We start from the raw sequence: 25,744 nt of genomic DNA on the forward strand, positions 1-25,744 counted from the left end.
GGCCCCATCTGAAGTTCAATGGTGGTCTTGGAGGATGGCCTTCACTGCTGTCCAAACCAAACCAGCCTCCCTGCACCAGCTCCTTCTAACCCTTCAGGTTGTGAGAATTATCCTCCTAAAGTAAATAGCCTCAGTAATTAGGGTTGTTGAATGTAGAGTACGGAGGAGTGTGCAGTTCATGATTTTTTCAATGAGAACATATTAAATTATGCCTTTTGATATCTCTTTCCCAAGTGCGGATGATCAAATTTTCATGTGCTGGATGTGTGTGCTGACTCTGTCCATACATAGCAAATGCACTCAAAATACTAACATTTCCTCATAATGGCTTGATTAATGAGATTTTGCTTAAAAAACAGAAAGGAAGAGAGGGGAATCAGATAAAAGACGCTGGTGTCGGGAGTTCTGATAGGAATAGCTGTGAGTCCCCATTCACTCTGCTTTCAAATGATGCAGAAAATGACTGAGCCCTTTCTGAGCTATCGAGGACTACAGCTGGTTGCTGTGGGCCAGACCTTCAGCTGCTCTAAAGGGCATTGGTTGCAGCTACCTGGATGAAACCATTGCTTTACATTAGGTGACATTTCAGTCCTGAAATGCTGCAGTACGGGACCTCTCGGCTTTGCCATGTATGCAGCCAGTTTGGGGTGGTCACTCCTCCTGCAGCCCTGTCTATGGGTGCACCAGGTCTCAGGCTGACCTTGTGCTGAGTTCATAGCAAGTTAATGAGCACCCAGGATGTTATTCTTCACCATCCTTAAATACATCTGTCCCGTATCTGTCAAATCTCCCTTTATCTGTAGGAAGGACTAAATACGAAGCACCAGCCTTGGAAAGCTGAGGTCTCCTGCCTTACACTTGCCCTGGCTGCTAAGCAGATGGTTCATTTGGAAAGAACTGAAGCTCCAGTAATTCCCCTCATGCTGCAGCCTCAGATCCATCATCCTTTAGCTTTTAATAGCCAGAGGGAGGCAGGCGTATCTGCGCTTCAGAATAGGGGCTGGAAGATTAGTCAAGCCAACCCCAATATAAATCCAGCACCATCAGGTCTTTCCCTGCAGCTATGTACTGCCTCACGTGTGATTTTAGGCAACGTTTTGCAACCTGCTTTCTGATACCACCACCACCGAGCAGCACTTAGGACGCTATCCCAATATTGACACACACACAGAAACCCCCTTTTTCCTCCGATCAAGTATTTCCTCCCACCAAGAGAGCTACCAGGTTGTGGGCACATCTGGTGGCTTGTTTATGCTTTAATGTCATCCAAGTCATAACAGCATCAGGAGAGAGAAAACAAACCCCAGCAAAGCCTCTGCTGGGGTTGGTGCTGCTGTGGGCGCCTACGGTAACGACTGTGAGCATTAAGATGAAGCACTTCAAGCATGAATAATAATAACAAAAATATATTCTAGGAGATAGATTAAAGCACCCCGGCACTTTGTAATGGTATTTGTGATGCAGATAAAGCGTTTGTACTCTAATTTCCAGCACCACCAACAAAATCAGGGAGTGTGCTTGGATTGCACTTTTTCTTTCAGAAACGGCTCCCAAAATTATTCATATTGAAGGAAAACAGCTTAAACTGGATTTAGAAACACAATGCAAGCAGGGAAAGTTACTCGCTGTTATCAGCATGACAAGCGCAACCTGTTCCTTTGATAAATGGTGCTTGAAGAAAGACACAAAGCTCATCTGCCTTGTGTTTTAAGTTTAATTAAGTAGCGAATTAATGTTTGCAAAGTGCTTGGAGATCCTTCATCAGGCAAGTGCAAAGTGCTTCCAGCATGAAAACGCACTTCCAGGAGTTGCAGGAACCTATTTATGTCTTCCTGACAGCCTGATCTGCAGCCTGAAGTGGTCAGGGGAAAGATCCCCGCTGACTTCAAGGTGTATCAGATCAAGCCTGCAGGATGTGAGTCTTGATTTACTAAGCAAGTCCTATAGGAGAGAGCTGGAAGACTTCCACCTTCGAGTTGGGCATGTATTTAAGTAGCTCGCTTTAGAGAGTGCATATTGATATGCATGCTATTCATTGAGTCGGAGAGCTCAGGGCCAGAAAGGGCCATTAGCACAGCTTGGCCAAGCTCCTGTTTATTTCAGGCCATTACATTTCACCCAATAACCCTGTGTTGAGCAGGGTAACAACCTGTGTCTGCTAAAACACATCTTCCAGAAAGTGCCTCCAGGCTTGTTTTAAGGCCAGGTGGATATAAGGAATCTACCGCTTGCTTTGAAGTAGTGCTTAATCAACCTCACTGTTTAAAATGTGAACCTTAGTTCCTTATTCCTCCTTTCAATTTATCTGGCTTTAGCTCCAAGATGCTGGTTCCTGCTATGCCTCTGTACCTGGGATGACAGAGCCCTTTAGAAGACAGAGAAATGATCTACAGCAGCATTTCCTAAGGTAGCATTACTTTTTGTGCTCGGGGGTTGGAAGATCACTGCTTGGGATAAGAAAGAAATGAAAAGAATTAATGTTATTCTATATGGACTCAAATGTCATAGGTCTGGTACAGAGACATCTGTGCTCCTGAAGATCCCATAGCCTAGAATCATAGAACCATAGAATAGAATGGGTTGGGTTGGAAGGGACCAGCTCCAAGCCCTATCCAATGTGGCCTTGCCCAGGGAAGCTGTGGCTGCCCCATCCCTGGCAGTGCTCAAGGCCAGGTTGGACACAGGGGCTTGGAGCAAGCTGCTCCAGTGGAAGGGGTCCCTGCCCGTGGCAGGGGTTGGAGCTGGAGGAGCTTTAAGGTCCCTTCCAACCCAAACTATTCCATGATTCCATGCAGTGAAAGTAGATGGGAAGCGTGTCCATCACTCTGGCAGGCGAATGAAGCACAGTGATGGGGACCTGCTGGAAGTTAGGAGCTGGATACAACCTCAAACCTTTCGAGTAAACACGTTTAGAAAGCCATATGCCACCAGCCCAGGCAGTCAGGAGAAACCGTCTGTTTGCTCGGAGCCCATGGCAATGGAGATGGAGCGAGATGGGACTCAGGAAAGGACCCCTGGTTCTCATGTTGTTACTACCTCTAGGCTGCCCCCATAAAGCCTCCAGTGGAAAAGGCAGGGAATCTCACCCCTACATGAGCATCCAGTGTTTCCACATCCAGGATGCTTAACTGCTCCGTGATTGCTCTGCCAGCGCTTCCAAACTGCAGCAAGTGAATACTATTAAGGTGCATCGCCCAGCCCTGGTGCAAGAGCTTTGTCTGCTTTCTTGTTGGCTTGGTAACAGCTGCTGTTCCTGTTGGAGGTGGCAGGAGGGCAGGAAAGTGCTTATTGCTGTAGAGCTCTTCAGGAATGCTTGTAGTGTCTTTGGCAGGGTTTAATCGCGGGCAGGCGCTCCCTGGAGCCATGTCCAGCAATGCTCTTGGGTTGTGCTCTTTGGTGTTGTAGCAGTGCCCTTGCCACCCTTGTGCAACGCCCAGGGCTGGGGGCAGAGCCCAGGGCCAGGCTGTGGTACTGGGAGCACCAGGGAGCAGCCACTGGGCACAGAGAAACCCTGATATTGGTGTTATTCTGTAGGGATCCAAGTGCAGTAGGTCTGGTACAGAGACATCTGTGCTCCAAAGATCCATAGCCTAGAAAGACAAAAACACTGAAGTGAGAGAAGAGTAGGGGCAATATATGTAACGTAACTGTATGTAATGGGGCAATGATGTGCAGCTCTGCCCCATCCTTATTTGGGAACAGCGAAGGTGAAGCAGGCGTTGCTTCGGCAGTTCCTCATGCAGAGTCTCATGGGCCTTTCACATTCAGTGGGGCAGCTGATGGGAGGCCCGTACAAAAAGCCACTTGCCTCCCTCTCTGTCGTGGTTTAAGATCCTCTGTGTGTGGATAGGAGGTGTCTATACCTAGCACCTAGGTGTCCACAGTGGTCATGGCATGGATCTCTGCAGCAGATGATGCTGAAAGACAGTTTAGGTCTCGTTACCTAGGAAATGTGACATTAAAACTACACCAGCAACAAGATCAAGTTGTTTAACAAGGTTTATCTGCAGGTTCCCAACAGAGAAAGAGCTGGGGCAGAGCTCACTGCCTTTGAACTCCTGAACCATCAGGAGCTAAGACAAACCTTTAAGGAGGAGCCCTCTGCACAGAATGCATGTAGGATATGATGTATGATATGTATGATAAGGCATATGATATGTATGATAAGATGTATGATATGTATGATAAGGTGTATAATACGTATGATAAGATGTATGATATATAAGATGTATGATATGTATGATAAGATGTATAATACGTATGATAAGATGTATGATATATATTATAAGATGTATAATATGCATGATAAGATGTAGGATATGAGCGGGGAGAAATCCAATGACAAGCACTAAGGATGCAAGAGCTGCCACTGAACATCACCTTTCTGCCCGTCACAGTAGGAGGAGATGAAGCTGTGGCTTCATCCGCAGCTTAAAGCCTTAAACCTCAGCCTTGCAGAAGCACATGAGATTTAGCTGACACAAAGAGAAAGAGGGTTTTCTTCTGGGTGATTTTTTCTCATGCCCTTTCTGTTTTGATTCCATCTGATTCTAATCAGGATATTGCCAAGTTTTCCACACTATAGTTTTAATTCTCTGCTCTCTCCCCTCTAACTCTCTGGCTCCCTTGACCTGCTATCATAATGCGCTCAGAGGGAAAAGCAATTGTGGGAACTCTGGGCCTTTCTGCATTGTGAAGGACAGGACTATCTCCGGGCTGCCATTCATTCCATCAGCCACCGCTCAGGGAAAGCACAATTTGCTGCATGCTGACACTTAGCGGGATGGGAACGTGCTCCAGCCTGACAAGGAACAATCACACATTGCATTAAAAGAAGAAAGGGGACAGGGAAGAGAGAGGAAAAGAGGTAGAGAAGGGGAGAAAAGGGAAAAAGGGAATGGTTAGCTGTTCAGAAGATGCCCTGTAATTTGAGTGTCAGTAGTAAAATGTTAGGTCAGATGTTTTGATTGGATGTCAGTAGGAATTGTGTGCTGGAGAGCCACGCTTCCCACTTTGCTATCAGAGAGAACTAATGGGGAAATATTCCAAAGGGACTGATTTTGGGCCCAAGGTTCTCTTACTGATGTCTCAAACAAGCACAGGAAACACCATTGCATGAATAAATGTGGGGTTTTTTTTTGCCAAGTACTCATATAAAAAAAGATTAAAATTGTAAAGTCAAACTTTCCCCCCAACAGGAAGAGCTGGGAAGTCTCTTTGGGTTCACTTTTAACTCTCCTAGTCAGATCAACATCACAGAATCCCAGCCTGGTTTGTGTTGGAAGGGACCTTAAAGCTCCTCCAGCTCCAACCCCTGCCACGGGCAGGGACCCCTTCCACTGGAGCAGCTTGCTCCAAGCCCCTGTGTCCAACCCGGCCTTGAGCACTGCCAGGGATGGGGCAGCCACAGCTTCTCTGGGCACCCTGGGCCAGCGCCTCAGCACCCTCACAGGGAAGAGCTTCTGCCTAAGAGCTCAGCTCAGTCTCCCCTCGGGCAGGTTCAAGCCATTCCCCTTGGCCTGTCCCTACAGGCCCTTGTCCCAAGCCCCTCTCCAGGTTTCCTGCAGCCCCTTCAGGCACTGGAGATGCTCTAAGGTCTCCGGTTAAGGAGCCTTCTCTTCCTCAGTCTGATGATCTTCCTCCCACAGCCTGTGTCTCTTTGGAAGAACAGCACTGTTAATTTGCTCTCTCACATGACTGGATGTAATACAGTTCTCTAACCTTTTAACATCTTGCTGCTTGCATGGCATACCTGTGTCTTACTTACTGCTCATCAAATTATGCAGGGAACTCAGAGCCCTGCTAAGATGCTTTAAATACACCCGCATCCAAAATACGCTTCTGTAATCCAGGCAGCACAAAATCATTATCCCAGCCTCATCTGCATAATAGGAGCCCTTCTCTCAGCCTCAGAACGCAGCACTGAAATAGCCAAGCATAAAAGAGATGGAGAATTTTCCTCAGGTGGCGTCTCGTAAATCATCAGTTTCTAATTTATGGATTATTTCTTTTCCTCCGGATCTCCATCTACTTATTTATTTATTGCTTTCCAGAATAGAGAGTAATTAACATCATCCCCTCTGCACACAGAAAAAAGTATATATGATGCCTGAGCACGTCCTCCAAGTCCTCGTCATTATGAGCTTGGGTGGATGGGGACAGGTCTGGAGCAAGAAGAGTGTGGTTTAGGTTTTGGTCAAGGACTTCCAAGTGCTGGACACAGCTCCTACCTCTGCTCCATATGTCCTGGGTGACCCTGAGTAAATGCTCTGAGCTTTCAAGACGGTTTGAATGCCATTGACTTTCAGGGGGGTGTACTCAGTTTGGGCAATGGGAGCTGGTGGTAGGGCAAATGGCTGCTTTAGAGGTCTTGCCCTTTTGTCTCTCTGTGGCTTCACCTGAGGCTGTGTGAGGCTGCTGTGGGCTGTGTGCTAGTCAAGGCATAGGCTGTTCTTCTCACTGCATGCCTGTAAGGTGCTCAGGGCGGCAGGTTTTCCATTAGGAGCAGTAAGTTTCACCGCACACATAGAAGCAGGAGGTCTGGAAGCTTCAGTGTTTCACAGCTGGAAACGAACCTTGGTATTTTCTCAACCTGCTGGTGGCTTTCAGTGCCTCTGCCCTATGGGTGTCCAAGCTGAGCAAAGTTAAAGCGACCTGATTTAAAGAGAGTGGTTTTGTGTAAAGCTGAATGCCAAAAGAAATCACTACTGGTGATGGAAAATGTGCGCCAAAGCTTTTGACTTGCAAATCTCCAGTTCCATTCTGGCTCAGGCAAGCAGGCACTGGGAGTTGTTCCTGTCTGACAGTTGCATCAGTGGCATCTGGAAAATGAGCTGCTAAGTTTCAGCTTAATTTCTCGTGAATGCATTACTAAAAAGCCATTCAGCGCATACATCCTGGTACCTACCAACTCCGATCGCCTATGAATCATCAGGGATGCGTTTGTACAAATGGTGCTACCACAAGAAACAAATGGTAGTGATTGCATCATTCTGTCCTCGGCATAGAAATCAGACACTAAATCATAAAAACCATTTTGTTCCTGGAGGCCAAGAGCACAGAAGGAGAAGAGAACGGCCCAAATTTGGGGATCCAGAGCTAGATAGGTTTATGTACCCTATGAGCTGCTCCTGCAATACAGCCGAGAGATGCTCTGGGGACTGATAGAGGCAATGGCCTCAAGGGAAGGCAAGACGGGCAAACTAATTACAGTGTCAAAGTTAAACTGGAAGGAAAGCAAGTGGAGGCAGAGCCAGCTGTGAGCCCAATGAACCTCTCTAAAGCAGGAATCCTGCAGCAATTAGGAGGACTGTACCCTGATAAAGGTTACCCTGTCACTGCTACCAGTGTGTGATTTTTTTCCCCTAAACCCATATGTATATTGTTTGTCAGGAATGAACTTTATCAAGATTATGCTGTCAGAGCTCATCACCAGAGTGATGACCACACACATGGTGTGTAGTAAGTGTTGGGTGCTCAGCACTTGCTGGCACTAAGGCTTTATGGGAGCCAGGGATATAGAAACAATAGGAGCCTCCAAAGGATTCATGCATTAAAATGGTTATACAGGGTGGAGGAAGTGATAGCATCTGGAGGATGCTTTTTATTAACCATTTTGTAATCACAATACATGCAATTACAGTCTGACAAGACATTGCCAACGTGAACAACATCTGGAAGCATACTGGGGTCTTCAGAACGAGTCCAGTTTCATTTCCATTAGTATTTGCTTCTGCTGAGAGTGGCAGTAAACTGTAGTTAATAAAGGAAAGCCAGCTTTTATGGGCGAGGAAGACAGTAAATATATGCAAAATGGTTTGTTGAATCTAGCAGTGGGGTGCCATAAGAGGCTTCATAAAGCAAGGATAGAGTTTAGCATCATTCTTCTAGGGCTGGGAGTGATGAGAATAAATCTCTCTTGAGTCTACTGACTGGCCTGGTTCAGATAGTGCATACACAGTCAGTGCTTCTAACCCTGCAGTTTCTGTTAATCACTGTTAATGCCAGTCATCAGATCACTCATCATTTGAAACAAGAAGCTGCAGATATTAAGACAGAGATTCAGAATGAGATAAATAGCACAGATCTCCCCAGGGGCAGGAAGAAGGTCTGAGTGCCACTGATGCTGCCTGGTACAGCATGAGGCTGTTTGCCTTCCTCATCCTTACTGTGATAGGAGCTACTCTGATCTGGCACAGAGGAAGAGGCAGGAAGCTTGAGAGACCTTCAGATGGGGCACAGGGACACAGGGATGGATGTGGCCAGATCTGGACCGTGTCCCTTTGCAGCAGACGGGAACAGCACAATAAACCTACCGCATGGCTATGCCCTGCCAGACTTGAAGGCCATGTGCTTTGTAGCAGTTTGATTATCGAGCTGCAAGTGCCCATAGCCATGCACTGAATCACTTGAGCAGCCTTGATGGGAAGCCAAGATCTGTCTAGTCCCACATCAGCCCAACCTGATTCTTTCTATTGACTACGCAAACCTGAGAGCTGAAGCAACACCGTTTTCTCTTGCCACTGGGGAGGGTTTAAGAGCAGGTGCACAGGCAGGAAGTGTGGCTCTGCTGATGGCCAATTGTGTCTGGGTTTATCACTTGCAGTCCTGGAAACACGCTCCGAGTTGTCTAAAACCAATCCATTCCTCTGCTCGGAGCAAAGGCGATGAAAAGGTTATGCCACTGCGGTGCAGATTTCCCTTGTAAATCAGGGCCAGAAGTCAGTGCCTGGCAATCGCCTTCTCTGACATATTTAAGATCCTGAACCAAGGGCATGTGCCTGCGGATGTCAGCATGTGGATTTACATGGCAGTTTGGGATGTGGGTTCCTGGCTGTATTTGCATGTACTACCAACGTCAGCTTCGTTTCATCTGATGATGGCATCGGTGTCCTTGGCATCAGACATCGCGCGATACAGGATCTGCCATCCCAACACCTTGGAGGTGTTGGAAGGGGGGGGGACAGCAGTACTAATGTGGTACCTGGTGACTCTGAAAGGCAGGACTACATGATTTAACAAGCAACAGAACTGGATGTGCAAGGGAGCAGGAGGGGAGGAGGGAGATGAGACTAGTGGCTTGATCTTGCCCAGAGCTGATTTCAACAGACTCCATGGGAGTTAGGACTATTCCACACTTAACAGTGGGAGTTCAGGTAATTGTGAGATTGAATCTCACAGGAGACCATGACTTGCCAAAGGGGAAGTCAAATAACATCAAAGCAATCAAAGGAATTCTTCAGGAATTACTGAATGAAATACTCCGACTCAAACAGGACCTGAGGCTGGATTCATTAAAATGGGTGCATCTAGACCTAAGATCTGCAAATATTGCATGTTATGTCCATTTCTAGTTTGTTCCTGCTTCCAAGACTTTACCTTGAAATCCTGATGTGGCTGAAGGAAAATGAGGAACAAAGAAAAGAGGAGGAGCACTCAGGTGATGTCTTTAGGAGGGCTGTCTAGAGACAGGGGTGTGAATGCCTTTGGAGCAGATGGCTGAGGGCTGAATCCTGTTTCTGTTCAGTGAATAAATGGAGACAGAGCCAAGCAGGGTGCTGAGATGGCCCCAGGAAGCCTGCGTGTAACCAAGACTGGAGACACCTGCATCAAGAGACTGTGTCTGGCTAAATTCCTCTGCACAGCTCAGACACCCAACACAGCCACCAGCAGGGCTGGTTCCAGAGCAGCCTCTGCAGCACCACGGTACAGACCAACACCTCAACCATTATCTCACCCATCACAGAACAACTGCATCCCCCCCAGGTCTCTCCATCCAATTACATCCCGAGCAGTTGTGAAATCCTGCAGCACTGCAAACACTCATCTGACTGGAGAGGAAGGACAAGGTGCGCCCATCACCACTCCTCAGGTCTCGCCTTCAAGACCACTTTTCCTGACCCTTGCAAGTCTCACCAGAGCTGAGGAATCTCCACTGTTATTCTAAGGATCTCCTTGGGCTGTGCTGGTAAATGCCTCGTTGGATTGGCAATGATTCAATGAATTGTTTAATCTTTCTCAATTGATTCGCAGAGAAAGGGATGAGGCAGTTGATTTATTCTTTTATCTCCTTTTTCTCTGTGCTTTCAGAGGGAGTTGCTTCCTCTCTCCCCTCTTCCAGCACTCACGCACTCACACACTCACCCAGGCCCTCAATAGCAGCTTTCCCTCATACAAACCATATTGATGCTGGTGGGTAACATCTCTTGAGCAAAAATATCTGGGAGACAGTGACCTTTTTATAGAGCAAATCAGTGATTTGCTTTTATTTTGGGTGAAGCGCAAGCTGACGCACTCTTCTGTTAGTTCTACGCGCGAGAGTTCCTCCATATCCTCTCCAACTGCCTACCAAAGTAACCCCCCCCCAAACAGAAACTTGCAAAGCATTTGCATAATATAAAGAGAGGTTGCTCCTCCAGATTGCTGTGTTTCCTTCTAAAACCTCCCAACTGTTGCTTTTCCTAACCCCACACTGCAGCGCAGCATATAAACCACAGCCCTTCTGGAGATGCGGCTTAGCTGCGTGTTGAGTGTTGTTTATGCACACTTTGAGGAGCATCTGCAGTGACTAAGGTGTTACTGGCCTGCATTGCCTTGATGAAGTTAATATCCACAGCTTGTCTGTCTGCAGCTTACTGTGAACATGGGTTGTGGGGTTTTTTTTTTCCTCAATTAAATCCTTATGCAGGCAATTAGGCAAATCTGCATTTCTTCATTTCAAAAGCAGAAAGCTGAAGCAAGCCCTCTAAAGCCTTGCTGAGGAGCTTAATGAAGTGGTCTGACTTCCAGGAGGGGCTGAGTACCTGGCATGTCTGATGTAAAATCAAGGGCTGGAAATCATACTCTTCAGATGAAGTATGGTTCTTATTAGCTCTATGGAGAGGTGTGTTTAGCCTGTGAGCACAATGGCGAAGCCAAGTTTGTGCTGCAAGACAGGGTATATCCATCTTCCACCTGCCAAAATTCGGTAGGATTGGATGCAGAGTTTAGGCTTAGCTTTCCTCTAGAATATAGACACAAACATAAATTCAGTAGGTAAATAAACAGCCTGGTGCGAAAACACTCATCATAATTTACCCTTCTAGGAGAGCAAAGAAAGAGTTTCCCTTCAGTCTGAGCCATTAGAAAACTGGCTTAATGAAACTACTAATTCAGCTAGTCGCCTTTCTCTGAATCATCAGCTATGTTGTAACCGCTACCACACAAAAGGGTCCCATGGTTGATCTGCTGTGGCCAGAGAAAGGATACTGCGAATTACTGTTGTCATTTTATGACAGCATCTAACCTCCATCCTGTTTGACCCCTTAATGTGGATTCCCTCCTGCCTTCCTCAGTTTGACTTATGGCTTTAGAGAGTGGCTCCTGTCTCAAAGCTCCTTTCTAAATGGGAAAGATATGTGATATATGTAAAATAAGACATACAAAAACGAGGAACTATTCTTATTCAGATCCATCATTACAGAAGTTATTGCAGTTTACCTACGCTATATATGTCCTTCTAAGAACCTCCATCAGCTAGAACTAGCACTGATTCCTTAAGTCTCCCTCTCAGAGGCACGTAGGATATTTATGATGAATGAGCTTCCAAGAGCCCAGATATTTAATTTGCAGCTACCACGGTTAGTGATGATTAAGATCCTCTTGTTTTTACAGTGTTTCTTAAATAAAGTGTAAACACGTCCTGTCCAACTGTGTTAAACAGGGAGACACGTGGGAATGCGAGCGGAATCGCTAGGAAAGATGCTGAAACTGGCCAGGCACAGAATAAATACACATGCTCACACATATACACACACACCTATGCATGCAGCCGCCTTTGTATATATGGAAAGAATGCATGCTTACACAGATGTAGATATATAGGCAGCTATGTGTATTCCTTCTGTCAGGCTTTGACTGCAAGTAAGCTTAATGTCTGGGGATTCCCACTAAAACACCAGCTTGATTTCCCACCAGGAAATGTGGGGAAATTAAATCAACCTGTCTGGTACTCAGTGAATGGAATTCCCTATTCATAACTGATGAAGCAAAGATCGACCTAACCTAAGAGTACTTGCAGGGAAGTCATAAGAGGAGGTCCATCCAGTTCCAACCCCCTACCATAGGCAGGGACCCTTCCACCGGAGCAGCTTGCTCCAAGCCCCTGTCTCCAGCCTGGCCTTGAGCACTGCCAGGGATGGGGCAGTATTAACTAAATCCCAGTTTGTTAAAAGCTGTTTTTCCTCATTCCTTGGCTCGCCGCTTCTCTGTCTGGGTGCTACAGGATCACAGGCAGATTCCCCAGGCTTTTCACAATGCAATTTTACATCCTGCATTCCCTTCGCTCCACAATAGAGTTGATTTTAGCAGAAATTGCCCCCAAAATGCTACGGGCCAGGAGATGTGAGTTTTCCCTGTGAAGAGGCTTTCTATTCAATCTCCTCACTTCTCACCAGATACCAAGGCAATATTTCTATCCTTCTTGTTTTCTGCCCATCAAGTGCTCTCCAGATGCTGCTGATCTTCTCTTAGGCTTCAGCCCACCGAACACCCCTCTGTATTTACACGCATCCATACATGTATATGCAGCTGTAAGAACCAGCAAACAACTAAACAGACAGAAAAACCTGTTACACACTACAACTGCTTCCTGAGTTTATAACATATGGCAGCAAAGCACTATAAAAACTGTAAAGAGGGTTGCAGAGCCCCATTCATTTATCATGTTACAATGAGTAATCTGTGCACTAGGCAGGGAAGAGAAAACCCACACAGTTGGAGAGTGCATATGTATTTCTGAGGCTCACACTAGAGAGCCTTTTATAAAACACACACATGATTTGAATTCCAAAGCGAACGCACTGAGAGGCAGTGCACAGGCTAATATTGGTATAATGGTGTACGCAGAGCACAGGGAGAAAGGGCAGGGGCTGATGTCCTTTAATGATAATAGGAGGGTCAAACAGCCTGGGCTTCTGTACAGTTCAGTCCCTATCCATTTAGAACATGAGCTCCAGCCTACAGCTATGAAGCTTCTCTTTCGTGCTGTTACACTAACGGCAAGATGATGCCTAAAGAAGGAGCCAGGACTGGGTGCTCCTTTTGCCGATTTTCATCAGGTTTCCCCTCTTTTTTGCCTCCCTTTGTGTGTCTGGTGGGGGTTGTGTTGAACCACATTCCCAGGTGGGTCTCCAAGCTGGCTTTTACGCTCAACCCCCCATATCATGTAGAGAGACAACGCACGAATGGTGAATTTAAGCACTCTATTTCTGCAGAGGGTTTCTGACCAGCGTAGTGCCTCACACAGCGCATTATTAAATCACAGGTATTCTCCAGCTAGCACAGAGCCCCACAATTCACATCTACCTGTTCCTGAGCTGACATTTCTCTTCTTTTCTTCTCCAGTTGCAGAAGAGCTTTTATGAAACCTATAACACATGCCACATGCTCCGTCCTGGAAATGGATTTGTTTTCCCAATGGGAAAGTGAATGATGTAGGCTACGTCCCAGTTGTCATGTCCCAGTGCAAATGGTTAAGATCTTCTTTTTGTCTCAGCAAATGCCCTGTGGAAGCTTGAGCTGGGTTTAGGCCCTAGGGTCATTGCTAGGCAGTTTCTCTTTCATCCTTTTTAGCACCGGCAGACGCAGCTTGAAACATGTATACAAGATGCCGCTTTACAGCATCCCTTATTCACCGGTACCTTGGAGACTCCAGTTCATTGAAAGTAATAAAACCAGATCATCAAAAGGAATTCTTTTGAACAGGCTTTGGGCTCTGCTGTGCTACTTGGTTACGGATATTCATCTTCCTGGAAACTGTGCTGTTTGATACAGCATACCGGCATGAAAGCATCAGCTGCCTCCCTGCTGCATTAACCCCTTGAGTGTTGAAATCACAGTCCTTGAATAGCAAAATAGTTATCGCTTATAATTGCTTGAGGGGGTAAGCAGATTTTATTCTCCCAGATGCAGGGAGGCTGCACACTGGGGTTGGGGGGGGGTTCCCTGTCCTCGTCCTCAGCATCACTGATGCAATGGGCTGTGGACAGAAGGGGAGAGGGAGCAAAGAGAAGCAGACTGTTTGTGACAGCTCCAGGCAGGCTGTAAGGTGACTCCTGTATCAAAGGGTGCCACAGCACTTAATCCGAGCTGAAAACTCAGATGTGCTGAAAACACAGATGTGCTGGAAGCACAGATGTGCTGGAAACACAGGCATTCTGATGCTTGGCGCTTTAACCTTCTGCTAACTTTACATATCCTATGTATCTTACAGAGTCCTGGTGCCAAGGCTTCAAACAAAACCACTGTGAATTGGCAGGGGGAGAGTTGTCACTGTTGTCAGAGTTGCCAGAGTTCTGGTGCTTTTCCACTGCATCATCTGTCTCAGGCAGAAGGAAGAGTGGGTCAACACTGGCACCATGAGCAGAGGTCTGCAGACCCTGAGTTTCACTTCCCTAAGTGGGAAATGAACAAGGATGCTGCAGCTGGGCTAATTTCTTCCTGTTTGAGAGACTGGCACACTATTGCATCCTATTTGCATCTGTGTTTGCAGCCAGGGATGGGGCAGCCACAGCTTCTCTGGGCACCCTGTGTCAGCGCCTCACCATGATCCACAACATCCCTCACTGCTCCTCTCCTCAGTAGTTTTGAAGTAATGGATATCAGTGGCAATAGAAATAAATGCATTAAAATAGATGCAAAAAAAGGAGAACATTCAAGTGCCCCCTTTGAATCTCCCCACTTGAACCTGAGCCTTGTCTACCCTACATCGTATCACCACGGAGGCCGTCTCAGGCTTCAGATCCAGCTCCCACCCCAGCAGTTGCCTTCACAGCATCCTCCTTTTTCTAGAACAGGTTCTCCCAGGGACAATGAAAGAAGGCAAATGGCTGGAGCTTCAGATCAGCCGAGAACAGATCAATGCAGGATCCCCAGGAGGTTGTTTATACAGAACCATTCTGCACCAGAACAGTAAGAAGAGGAGCAGGAGTAAGTCGCTGGCATTGATCACACCTGATTACTTATTAGAGTTTATAAGGAACGATGTTGGAGGAGTAAAAACAGCAGGAGCATCTTTAATGACTTGACTAGGAGGGTTAGGGTGGAAAGGGAGGAGAGAACAGCTCAAAATGGACTTCTACATTGCTCTTATATTATGTTCTATGTTTTTCTCTCTAGATTGCACCCCTAGCTCATGGGTTCACGCAGGCTAAGGTGAAACTCACTTGTGAGGGGTCTGAGTAGAGTCAGGCTACAGGCAATGATAAATGCACCATTACATGAGTAAACCTTATAAAAAGATGCCTCTTAACTGAAGTGCACTTATGACTTTGCCCCTGCCCATCTCTGTATAGATACATGCCTTTGTGTCTGAGGGCAGGCAGTTCTCCCTCTGCATGCACGAGCATGTGTTTGCCCATATACATAAACCCGAGACGATAGAGATCTTTCCTCAGGTGGCAGTTTCATAGAGTACCTGCATGTATGTGCAGGGGTGCATTCCCATCCACAGGGCAGCGTTTCTCCACCCATGTGCGTGTCTGAACACAGACACCCCCCCCCCCCAAGTACTGGTTTGTATGCAGAGGGCCTCAAGCAAATGGGTCCTCTGCAGAGCAGCTCGTTCGCTGCTGTGGTGTTAGTTAAGAAAGCAACATCTCTCCAGAAAGCCTAAAATAAGCCCTACATCAAACCCAGTACAAAACAACCCTAAACCTCCAGGCTACTGCGGGATTATGCATTTGTGAAGCACATTATCCAGCCTTTAAAGTCATCTTTGACTATCCGCCTGCAGTCATGCAGGCAGCCGAGACTCGCAGCTACATGATGCACAAAGAAGTGGAGATTCCAAGTGCTCCAGGAAGGCAGAACGTTGAGGTCCAGGTTCTTCCTGCAGAGGCCAATGGGATTCTACCCGAATTCCTTGTTTGCTGCAATAATAACCAGCTCCAACAGAAACTGCTGTTAGAGGGAGATCTATTGTGTTTGTCAGCAGCAAGAGGGAAAACAAAGAGTTACTGGACTCCTGTGAATGAGTCGTTGCATCCAAGGCCTGGAAGCAGCAGACTATTCCATAGCAATAAAGAAGCAAGACACAGCAATTTCCAATAGCAGCCTTCAGATGGAACTGCAGGTAGAGCTTTCTATTTTATCCACAGCAGGCAGACCAGCTTCTGCCTCCAGTTGCTGTTTCTGGTTAGCCAGTCAAGCTTCTAATTGGATCTCCTGTTGGACATTATCTCTGAGACACACCAGGGCTGAGAGAAGGGGGCCAAGCCAAGACAGCCAAGCCATCAGGCATCATCCTGCAGCGAGATCCAGGCGCAGAGGGGTCTGTGTGCAAAAGCTTATCCAAAGCACCATGTAGCCATCAGTCCATAGTGAGCTTATGCCTTCATCCCAGGGCAGGAGTCAATCCTCCATGACCCTCCCATATTGGCCAACACACAGGTAGTCTTGGCTGTCTATCCCCATCCCAGTCTCCTTTATTCTTCCCAACAAGGCCAGGAGAGGGTTGGGATCTCCAGGGAGAATGAAGCAGTGTGAATTAGCTTGTCAGCAGCTTAACCAAAGGACAAGCCAAACCAATGCTGCCAGCACGGTCAATTCCAGCTTCACTTCAACAGGCAGCTGGACACTTCAAGGAAATAAAGGTGCCCTGGGAAGCTCTGCAACTGGTCTTTGACATTAGAAATGCTCAGCCCGGGAGGTCCATGTGCTGTGGGGAAAGGAGGCTTGGCATGAGTGGGCACTAAGGAGAGAATCTACTCCTTACGAAGTGATGAAATCACTGCCCTTGTACCTGTCTGCTGGCCCTTATGTTGGTCCTTCACAGCTGTGAGATGCTTGCAGTCAATTGCTAGAGATCTACAGGGGACAAAAGCACAGCCTGTGTTTCCCAAGGGGCACAGTGGGGACTGTCCTGTTTCTAGAGCTGGAGACACTTGTGTTCCCATGTCTGTAAGTGTGTGCAGCTGAACCGCTTCAGCATCCCTGTTCTTGTGATCCTGCGTTCTGCCTAACCAACAAGCCAGCTAGTAAGTTGGTGTTACCATAAGCAGAGGCAGGAGCAGTGAGAAGAAAAGACACCAGAAATCAAGCATGAGAAAAGGACTAAGGGGAAGAGGATTCGTTCAGCTCCTCTTTGCAGGGGCACATGCTTTCCACTCGCTCTTAAAGTGACATTTTCCCTGCCATTAGTTTCCTGTGACACCTCCAGCACTGCCTTCCCTCCCCACAGCCAGCTCCCTTGAGGACAGAATTAAATCCAAGCTGCTGAAGTTGGACCTTTCTGAAGCAAAAAGAATCTTTAAAAATGGATTTCTTTTAAAGGTCATTTTGCACTTTATCTGAGCACACATGAAGACGCAGGCCATTCAGCTAAATAATGCCATCTGACCACCTCCTGTCACCATTACTGGGATAAAAACATCAATTATGTGAGGGAGGGAGAGGAAAGCTTTCCACTTCTTCCTTTCATTCCTCTTCTAATTTGGGGGGATTTTTAATGCTGTTCATTTTTATAGCTGCTTCTCCACTTCCCATTTCCTTTAATAACCCATCTGAAAGGTCGTGAACTTACACTGAAATGGGACATCTGATTTTGACCCAAAACAGGACAGACTGAACCCCTTGCTCCCATGGGATCTAGCTTTATTCTCCAAGGCTCTACCTGCTCCTCACCCTTAGCATGTTCTGCCATGTTGGCAGTCCACCGACAGGATGGTGTCAGAGCAGCCCATCCTCCTCCCTGGGTCTCTTTCCCTCTTCCAGTAATCCAGCTTGATGCATTTCAGCATCCCACCCCTCCCTGCATCCGCATCCGTGTCCCAGGGCTCAGCTGCCCGCTCCCTTTGAACAAGCTTCCCTTGAACAATGTTCGCATCTTCAATTTGCCGAGTGCCATGGGAATCCCAAAGGTTTGGAAGAGCCACCTATTATAAATGACAAACCATGGCATTATTACAGGTAGCCTGCCTACTCCGTGTCATCCGTCTTCGGCGCTGCGCCTTTAATAAGGCTGTCTTTCAGATCCTGCACATTATAGGAAAAGACCCTGATGCTAGCACTTCCCAGGTACTCTCAAAACGAAAACAGCCAAGTCCTTGCAGCATAAAAAAGACTGCTTTGGAAACGCTGCAACCCTCGTGTTCAGAGGAAGCGCTGTTACTACTCTGTTATTTAGCTGTACAGGCATCAGGAGGAGGCTACTCCCAGCCACCCAGTGCGATTGAGTAAGTGTTCCCCTGAATCCTAACAACACAGTGCCCTCTGCTGCATTTTTCCTTGACATATTAAAAGCAGGGGGTGGGGGGGAAAGCAACCCAACCCTGCCATGCTTTGCAGCCTATCCTCTGGCTCAAATTGAGATAAGCAGATGGTTTGTTAGCACTTATCAATGACTCCGTAAAATCCAAGGTGCTACATAAACCACTTTAGCTAGAGAGAAGTTGAAACAACAAAACGGATGCCATACGAGGGAGAGCAAAAGCAATTGGAATATCAAGTAGGGAGTGCAGAAGTGGAGCAGCTCCTTGCCTTAGCCAGGCTGTCCCTCCCCTCCACACAGAGCTCCAGGTATTAAGTAACTACTTGCTATAGTCTTGTTGCTTTGTCCTTCCCACCACCCTCAGCCCCATTCACTGCATCCTCCTGGGACAAAACGCTTACAAGAACGATGTGAAGAAACCCAAGGACATGCAAGAGTGGCAAGACCAAGGATGATTCTAGTGGTGGACTTGGCAGTCCAGGGGTAAAGGTTGGACTTGGAATCATAGAATAGTTAAGGCTGGAAAGGACCTTAATATCATCCAGCTCCACCCCCCTGCCATGGGCAGGGACACCTCCCACTAAACCCTGCCACCCAAAAGACTTGATCTTAGAGGTCTTTTCCAACCTAGTTGATTCTATGATTCTATGACTTGGAGCTGGCCAGAAGCACCACCACCTGAGGAGAGAAGGATGGGCTGGAAAGCGGTCATTCCTGTCATCCCATGCTTGATTCTGATAGCAGTGCTAGCTGCTGGGGACAAGGATCTTTGTGGCTTACTGCAGAAGAGAAGGACAAACACAAGGCAGCCTTGAGAAACCTGAAGGCCAGCGACAGCGCTTTGGCAATTCTTCCTTTGAGCTGCTATCACTCTGGGCTCAGTTAATTAAAATCAATAACTGCATTTGCTGTGATCGGGATTTTAGGCCTTCACTGAGCAGTTCTAAGGCTTCCTTTCACAGCTTCACCGATGATAAAGTCAATAACTTAAAATTAGCCAGACCTGCTGTGAGTATTGTCTTGGCAATGCAAAGTACCCCTGAACGCAGGGACTGCGCAGGCATTAGGGTTTTAAACCAGCAGCCTGCTGGTGCTGTGGCTGCAGAGCAAAACCATTTCCGATACTCCAAAAGACCATATTAACTATATTAAAAGACGATATCCAATCAAACACGGCAGTTTGGGAGTGTTTCATTCTGCTTAAACCTGCTAGAACAATAGGGACCGCCTGCAAACTGAACCCGGAGTCAATCAGATGCCAAGCTCTCAAGAGCTGACTGTTGAGTCTTGCTGCTAAAGCATACAAAAATCAATTGGCTCTGAAACTGTGCCGTTAAGAAAGGTTTAGTCCTTTCCATGGCTGGCCTCACATTTGAGATTGTCAGACCCGTGTTTCCAAGCCACTGTTTGCAATGGAAGCTTAAAAAGAAGGTAGAGTTTCTCTCCCCATCGCTGTTTCAAGCAAAACACAGAAATTGAGGGACTTGACTTAAAATGCTGAGATTTGATGACACTCTGGGTTTGCGCTTGGGTTATGCTGTTGTCTGGCAAGGCCATGACATCTATTCCAGCACAAATCTGGGTTTATTTGATCCTTTCCTGAAATCTGAGCTTCATTCATCTCTAAGCCTTCAGTAAACACAGGTCTGTTTTCTGTCTTCTCCTTTCCACAAAACCTTCCCTTGTGTTTCCTGCGTCTCCCTGGGTCCCAGCCAGGCCTGGGAGCACCAAATAACCACAAGAAAGATTGCTCCTTGAGATCACCACCCAGGAGCAGGAAATACTATAAGCCTCTTGGGCGGGCCTGTTTTTACTGCAGGAACCGCCCTACTTAGCCGATGCAAAACCTTGAATGGATCCGGAAATCCAGCCAAGAGCTTCTCCTCATCAGCATCAGCTCCTATAAAGGATCACCTCATTCCACTGAGGCAGCAAAAGCCCTTAAAGGATGGCTTCTTTTGACATATGCACATAGCAACTCTATTCAGATCAGCAGAGAGCAGAGGATGTGTGACCCAAGAGGCACTAAGGGCAGAGATCGCAACTCCATGGATTCAAAGATGTCCAGCCTGCTTGTCCACAGAAAGGAATTAAGAACTGAGAAGGTGACTACCAACAGGGTGGGAATGTAGATGCCCAGAAAGATATCCCTCTGATGCAGCTACCCCAAGGGTGGAAAACTGGGAGAATCCCTGCTCTGTTCAGCACAGTATTTAATTACGTAAAGGAAAAACCATGTACTTGAGGAGATACACCGGATAATAAATCTATGACGCAAGGCAATGGAGAAATCTGTGCTTTTGAGTTTATTACCTGACCTCCCTGCTGAGCACTCCTGTGAGGCTGCAGGATGAAATAAATTGGTCTAGCTAAAGAAACTGTAGGGAACATTTGGATATTCCCTGTTCTGAAATGTCAACCTGTGCTACTTCTGCCGGTGTCTCTCTCACGTGGAGAATGGCACAGTCATAGCGCACAGATCAAGACTATAGGAATGCCACTGGAAGTGAGGAATGCCAAGGGGAGCAGACCCCAGGCCAAGACCCCTGCACTGGAAGTGCAAAAGCATTTTTGTCCTAAAGCTGACTAGAATTGAAAAAGAAGAAAACAACCTTCATTAAAATACTCTCCTGAGAGATGTGCAGCACATAACTGCTTAAAGGAGCTGGTTTTGCTTAGAAACACAGCCAAGTTCCCATATTTCTAAAAGATTAAGGACTTTTTCATCCTTTATTTCTACATTTCTTTTCCTTTTTCTTTTGAAAAGCCTTCCTAAGAAACTTAGCATAGAAAGGTGACTTCGGTGCACGGGAGATGGGCACCACGCTGTTCGTTAAAGCAGACAAATGAAGGGCTCATCCTGCAAAGTAGCTGAGCACCGACAGTTGCTGTCAGCCCCAGAACAGCTTCTGCCTTGCAGCACTTAACACAATTGAACCACAGAGGCCATTATTGTGTAGGTTTAGATCCAGCCTGGGTCTCTCTGACTTCGTTAATGCTTCACGTGGGCAAAGGGTGAAGGTCTGCACAAATCCTTGGAGCCAGACAGCCTCATCGCTTCCAGCCACCTGAGGAGGAAGCCCTGGCACTCTCTATACCCTTGTTTATTGTGAAATACATACAACACCATCAACAACCCTTGTGCCCTGCACCTATGGGAGGAGACCTTCCCTGAGCCTAAGTGCCAGCAATGGAATTCCAATGCATCCAGAAAACCTCATGCCCACAATTAGCGCTTTATAATACTGATATTAATCAAAGTTAAACCCTGTTCGAGGGATGCTAACCGTACATTTTAACCTGAAAGCGTGACGGGTAAGAGTAGATGGGACACATTCAGCAGACTCCCAAGGCGAGGTTTTGAAGCAGACCACCACCAGGTCTGCAGAACAGCAGCTCTACAGCCACCTCTCATTTGCAGGCACAAGCTAGCAGATGGTCTGCAAAGCCAGGAAAGCAAACTCAAAGCACCCACTCTCCCTTTGACAACTTCACAGGCAGGAGCTGCGCATGGAAAAAGCCGTGCGTGTACATCATTAACAGATGCAGGTCCGAACTCTTCCACTTTGATTATTTCTTTTTAACTGCCTTGTTTCTGATGCCTTTTCAAAAGGAGCAGAGCCGCTTCTCACTATTCAAGTGCTTGAAGAAAAAATATTCCTGGTGGGTCTTGAGCTCCCCCCATTGACTTCTCAGTAGCACCTAACATCCAAGTCTCGCATTTCAATGCTCTACCACTGCCCAGACAAGCTTTCCTGGGTGGAATGTTGGATCCTTACAGCAATGAGAATGTGACTGCCCTCTGTTGTGTGTATGCTCACTACTTGGGCGCTACCACTGCTAACAGAAGTTATTGCTATGACCAGCCCTTCCTAGAGAGCACTGCTACCCGCTGAAGAGCTTATTTTCCTCTTTCTCTAGTGAATGAAGAATCATTTCTTCCTAAGCTCTTCCCCTCTCACCCTGGCCAAAGTCTCTTATGACCCAAAAGACTCTCCCAGTCTCAGAACCGGAGCATAGGGTTATTAGGGCTCTGTATTATGATGGTGCTACACTTCATAGTGCCAAAATCTATGAATGAGACAGACTTCATTTGCCACCAACACTAAACCACAGAACTCTGAGCTGCAGGCCCTGTGCATGGCACCCAAATGACTGGCTATCAAAACAGCTTTTCAACAGCCTCCAGCGTGGCTCAGTCTCCATGAAGTCTCCATTGTTAGCATTGACAATGGGTGTAACCACGCTCATGGCTAAGGACTTTGACTGTCTCCTGGCTTATGACCAATTTCTAAGGCAATTCAAAAGCAGACACTTGTTATTTTTTCGGAGGAAATTACCCTTCCCTTCCTTTCCCTTCCCTTCATTTTTCTTGCTTTCCCTTCCCTCTTATCCCATCCCATCCCATCTGTTCTCCTTCCCTCCCCTTCACTTCCCTTCATAAATCTCCCCTAGGAGTTCCTACCTCAATGCCTTCCCATGGTACGTTATGCTGCATCATTAAGACCTATTTTATGTGGTTTGGGTTTTACTAATCCTCAGACTAAGCTGAGTAACGCAGAGGAAAGGACTGCCTTAATGAGACCAGTTGCTTTTATTCTGTTTATATTAGAGAAAGCAGTCCAAGGCCTTTCATGTGGAAGGTAGGGAAGCCTACTATCATCCGTAAGCTCTTTGTATAGCTGCTCACTGGCCTGGAGGGAGCCATAGTTCAAGCATGCTTAAACCTTTATTAAGCAAGTCTTTCAGCTTCTATGTTTAGAACAGTTTCCTGATTCTTTCCATAGCCACTTGCCCCTTCCTCAAAATCTCTTCTTGGAAACCACTTCACTCACAAAGGTTTACAACACTTCTGCTGTTTCAGGTATTCCGACACAGTCTCCTAGTGAGTGGAATGGTTGCCCAAAGAGCTCTAGTCAACCCCTTCAATCTGTCCCCAGCACAAATGAAGAGTAAGATCTTGAGAGCTCAGTATGATCCAGTATCCTGAGGGAGAAAAAACCACCAGCACAGAACAAATGACAGATTCAGGGCTTATACTGTTAACAATAATCAGAGCTACTCTAAGCTATTCGGGTGCACAGGAGGATGCTACTGCTGCCGTCCTTTCCTCTCTAGAACTGAGCAGTCATCTTCCCTCTTCTTTCTCCAGAGTTCAATCCTTTCTTTTTCTCTCAACCATCAACAGCAACTGCCAACGTGGCAAGCCCTCACCTCCCTGCTCTCTCCTCCACTCCATCTTTGAGGAAAGCAAAGCTAAGCAAGATACTGCATTATAGTGCTTCCAGACCACCATTTGTGTTCCAAGTTGAGACTGTCCCCGTCACCCATTCTTCATCGATTCAAAGCAGAGTTTGGGTTTGAAGGGACCTCTGAAGGTCATGTAGGCAACCCCCTGTGTAATGAGAAGGAACATCTTCAACTAGAGCAGGGTGCTCAGAGCCACATCCAACCTGACCTTGAATGTGTCCAGGGATGGGGCATCCACCACCTCTCTGGGAACGTATGCCAGTGCTTCACGACCCTCATCATGAAAAAGATCTTCCTTACATCTAGTGTGAATCTACCCTCCTTTAGATTAAAACCATTACCTCATCCTTGCTCTAAGGTAACAGTGATATTAATAATCAACAGCAGAGAGAGCACAGAAGGGAAAAAAGCCCTCTCAAGTGACATAATTTGCCTTGGACATTTATTCATCAGGGGGCTCGGCACATTGCCATCAGTGCTGAGAAAAAGGTATTTTGAGTATTTATTACATTCTCTGACCTTTCTGGAGCTGATGGATGCCAAGTGCAAGCTGAAAACCCACCAGGCTCCAGACAGCAACACAAACCCTTGAGCTTGTGATATTAATTCCTGTAAGAATACTAAGGGTAATGATGTTTCTCATCAGGTAAAAGGTTAGTTCGAGAAGGAGGGAGAAAAACCAGCCACAGATAGGAAACAACCAGGCAATTTGGCTGGGCTATGAACAAAGTACAGAGGATAGTTTTAGCCCCTGCGTGTTATGTCAAACCTCAGTATTTGCAGTGACCATGTTGTTTGAAAAGCAGATTCATGCCCAGCGTGCAGTAAACCAACTCCATATGTTCAGGAGAGATATTGCATTTATTCAGATGTGGGTGCTCAGTGAATTGTTCCACAAATCAGGAACGCCCAATGCCAGCTTCTTCATTACATTTATACACAAAAGGCACAAGGTTGTACACTCCCACTTACAACGATTGGTTGTAATCTACATATAATTATAATATTTGCTGTGTCATCCCTCCTAATCACTACGCATGCTCAGAGGAGGATTCTTCACCTGGGACAGGGTCTTTTTGACCTGTGGGTGTGATTTTTAGCATTATAATGAAGTAATATTCCTGAAGTTCACTTCAGGAAAAGTTAGTTTCATTGCCAAGTTGGTTAGTCAGATGGTCACTTTGCCAAGCTGTCAAATAACTCATCCTTGCTACAACCCATCCCAGATGATCTCCTTTGATCTTTCAAACCAAACCAGGACCTGGTTTCATTCATGAATGCCTTAGTTAATGAAGGTCATCTTGACCCAGGCTCAAGATGCAGTAACTATGACAACCAACCACAGATGTACAATGTATTGCATCAACCGTGTCCGCTTTCTTACATGCTGCTACTGAAATAAGAACCTGTCAGAGTTGTTTTCCTCTGTGGCAAATGTAAAGAACTCTTGGTCTAGAACTCTTTCATCGCTAACGTTGGAATAACATACATCTTTGTGAGCACCACACATAACCATGATCAAAAAGCAAGTTAATTCAGTTGTCTCCCACTAGGCTCGTTTTCATCACCGGGGGCATTACAGCTTTTATACGTGGTTATATTTAGCATTATAAATAGCTGTGGCATGGCATGGGAGGGACCGCCGGCCTTTATTACCTGCTTAGTTACAAACTCCTACTGAACCTTACTAAACCATTCTGTCTCTTGTGGAAAATAACTCCCATCACTCAGGAGCCTGCAGGGATTGATGTGGTGCCATTAGTGCAGTTCTCAGATGTTAAATCAGGCCAGCCCTTCGTGGATGGGCACAGAAAGCTGCTGTAGCCATCGATAAACCCTGGCTTGCTCTGCAGGGAGAAGACCAGGTTCTTGGGACCTCGGCATACATTCCCCAGCCAAAACCCACTCGTGCAGGGAATAACCGCACAGGATTCCTCCTGCGCCATGCCCTGACACAGGCTCTTCCCACTGCTCAGGCCCTCAGTCCTGACAATTTTAATGTTAGATTGGATCTAAGGAGGAAATTCTTTCCTGTTAGGGTGGTGAGGCACTGGAATGGGTTGCCCAGGGAGGTTGTGAGTGCTCCATCCCTGGCAGTGTTCAAGGCCAGGTTGGATGAAGCCTTGGGTGGGATGGTTTAGTGTGAGGTGTCCCTGCCCATGGCAGGGGGGTTGGAACTGGATGATCTTGAGGTCCTTTCCAACCCAAACTATTCTAGGATTCTTGGGAGGAGAATAATCAGCTCAG

General features: G+C 46.7%; 1 long non-coding RNA gene across 2 annotated transcripts in view; it reads left to right on the forward strand.

Annotated features, from left to right (window-relative positions):
* LOC136018145 (uncharacterized) overlaps positions 1 to 25,744 on the forward strand; it is a 360,185-nt gene that overhangs the window by 45,002 nt on the left and 289,439 nt on the right. The window lies entirely within an intron of this gene.

Source organism: Lathamus discolor, chromosome 7 (genome assembly GCF_037157495.1).
Source record: "Lathamus discolor isolate bLatDis1 chromosome 7, bLatDis1.hap1, whole genome shotgun sequence".
In the NCBI taxonomy this organism is placed as follows: Eukaryota; Metazoa; Chordata; class Aves; order Psittaciformes; family Psittacidae; genus Lathamus; species Lathamus discolor.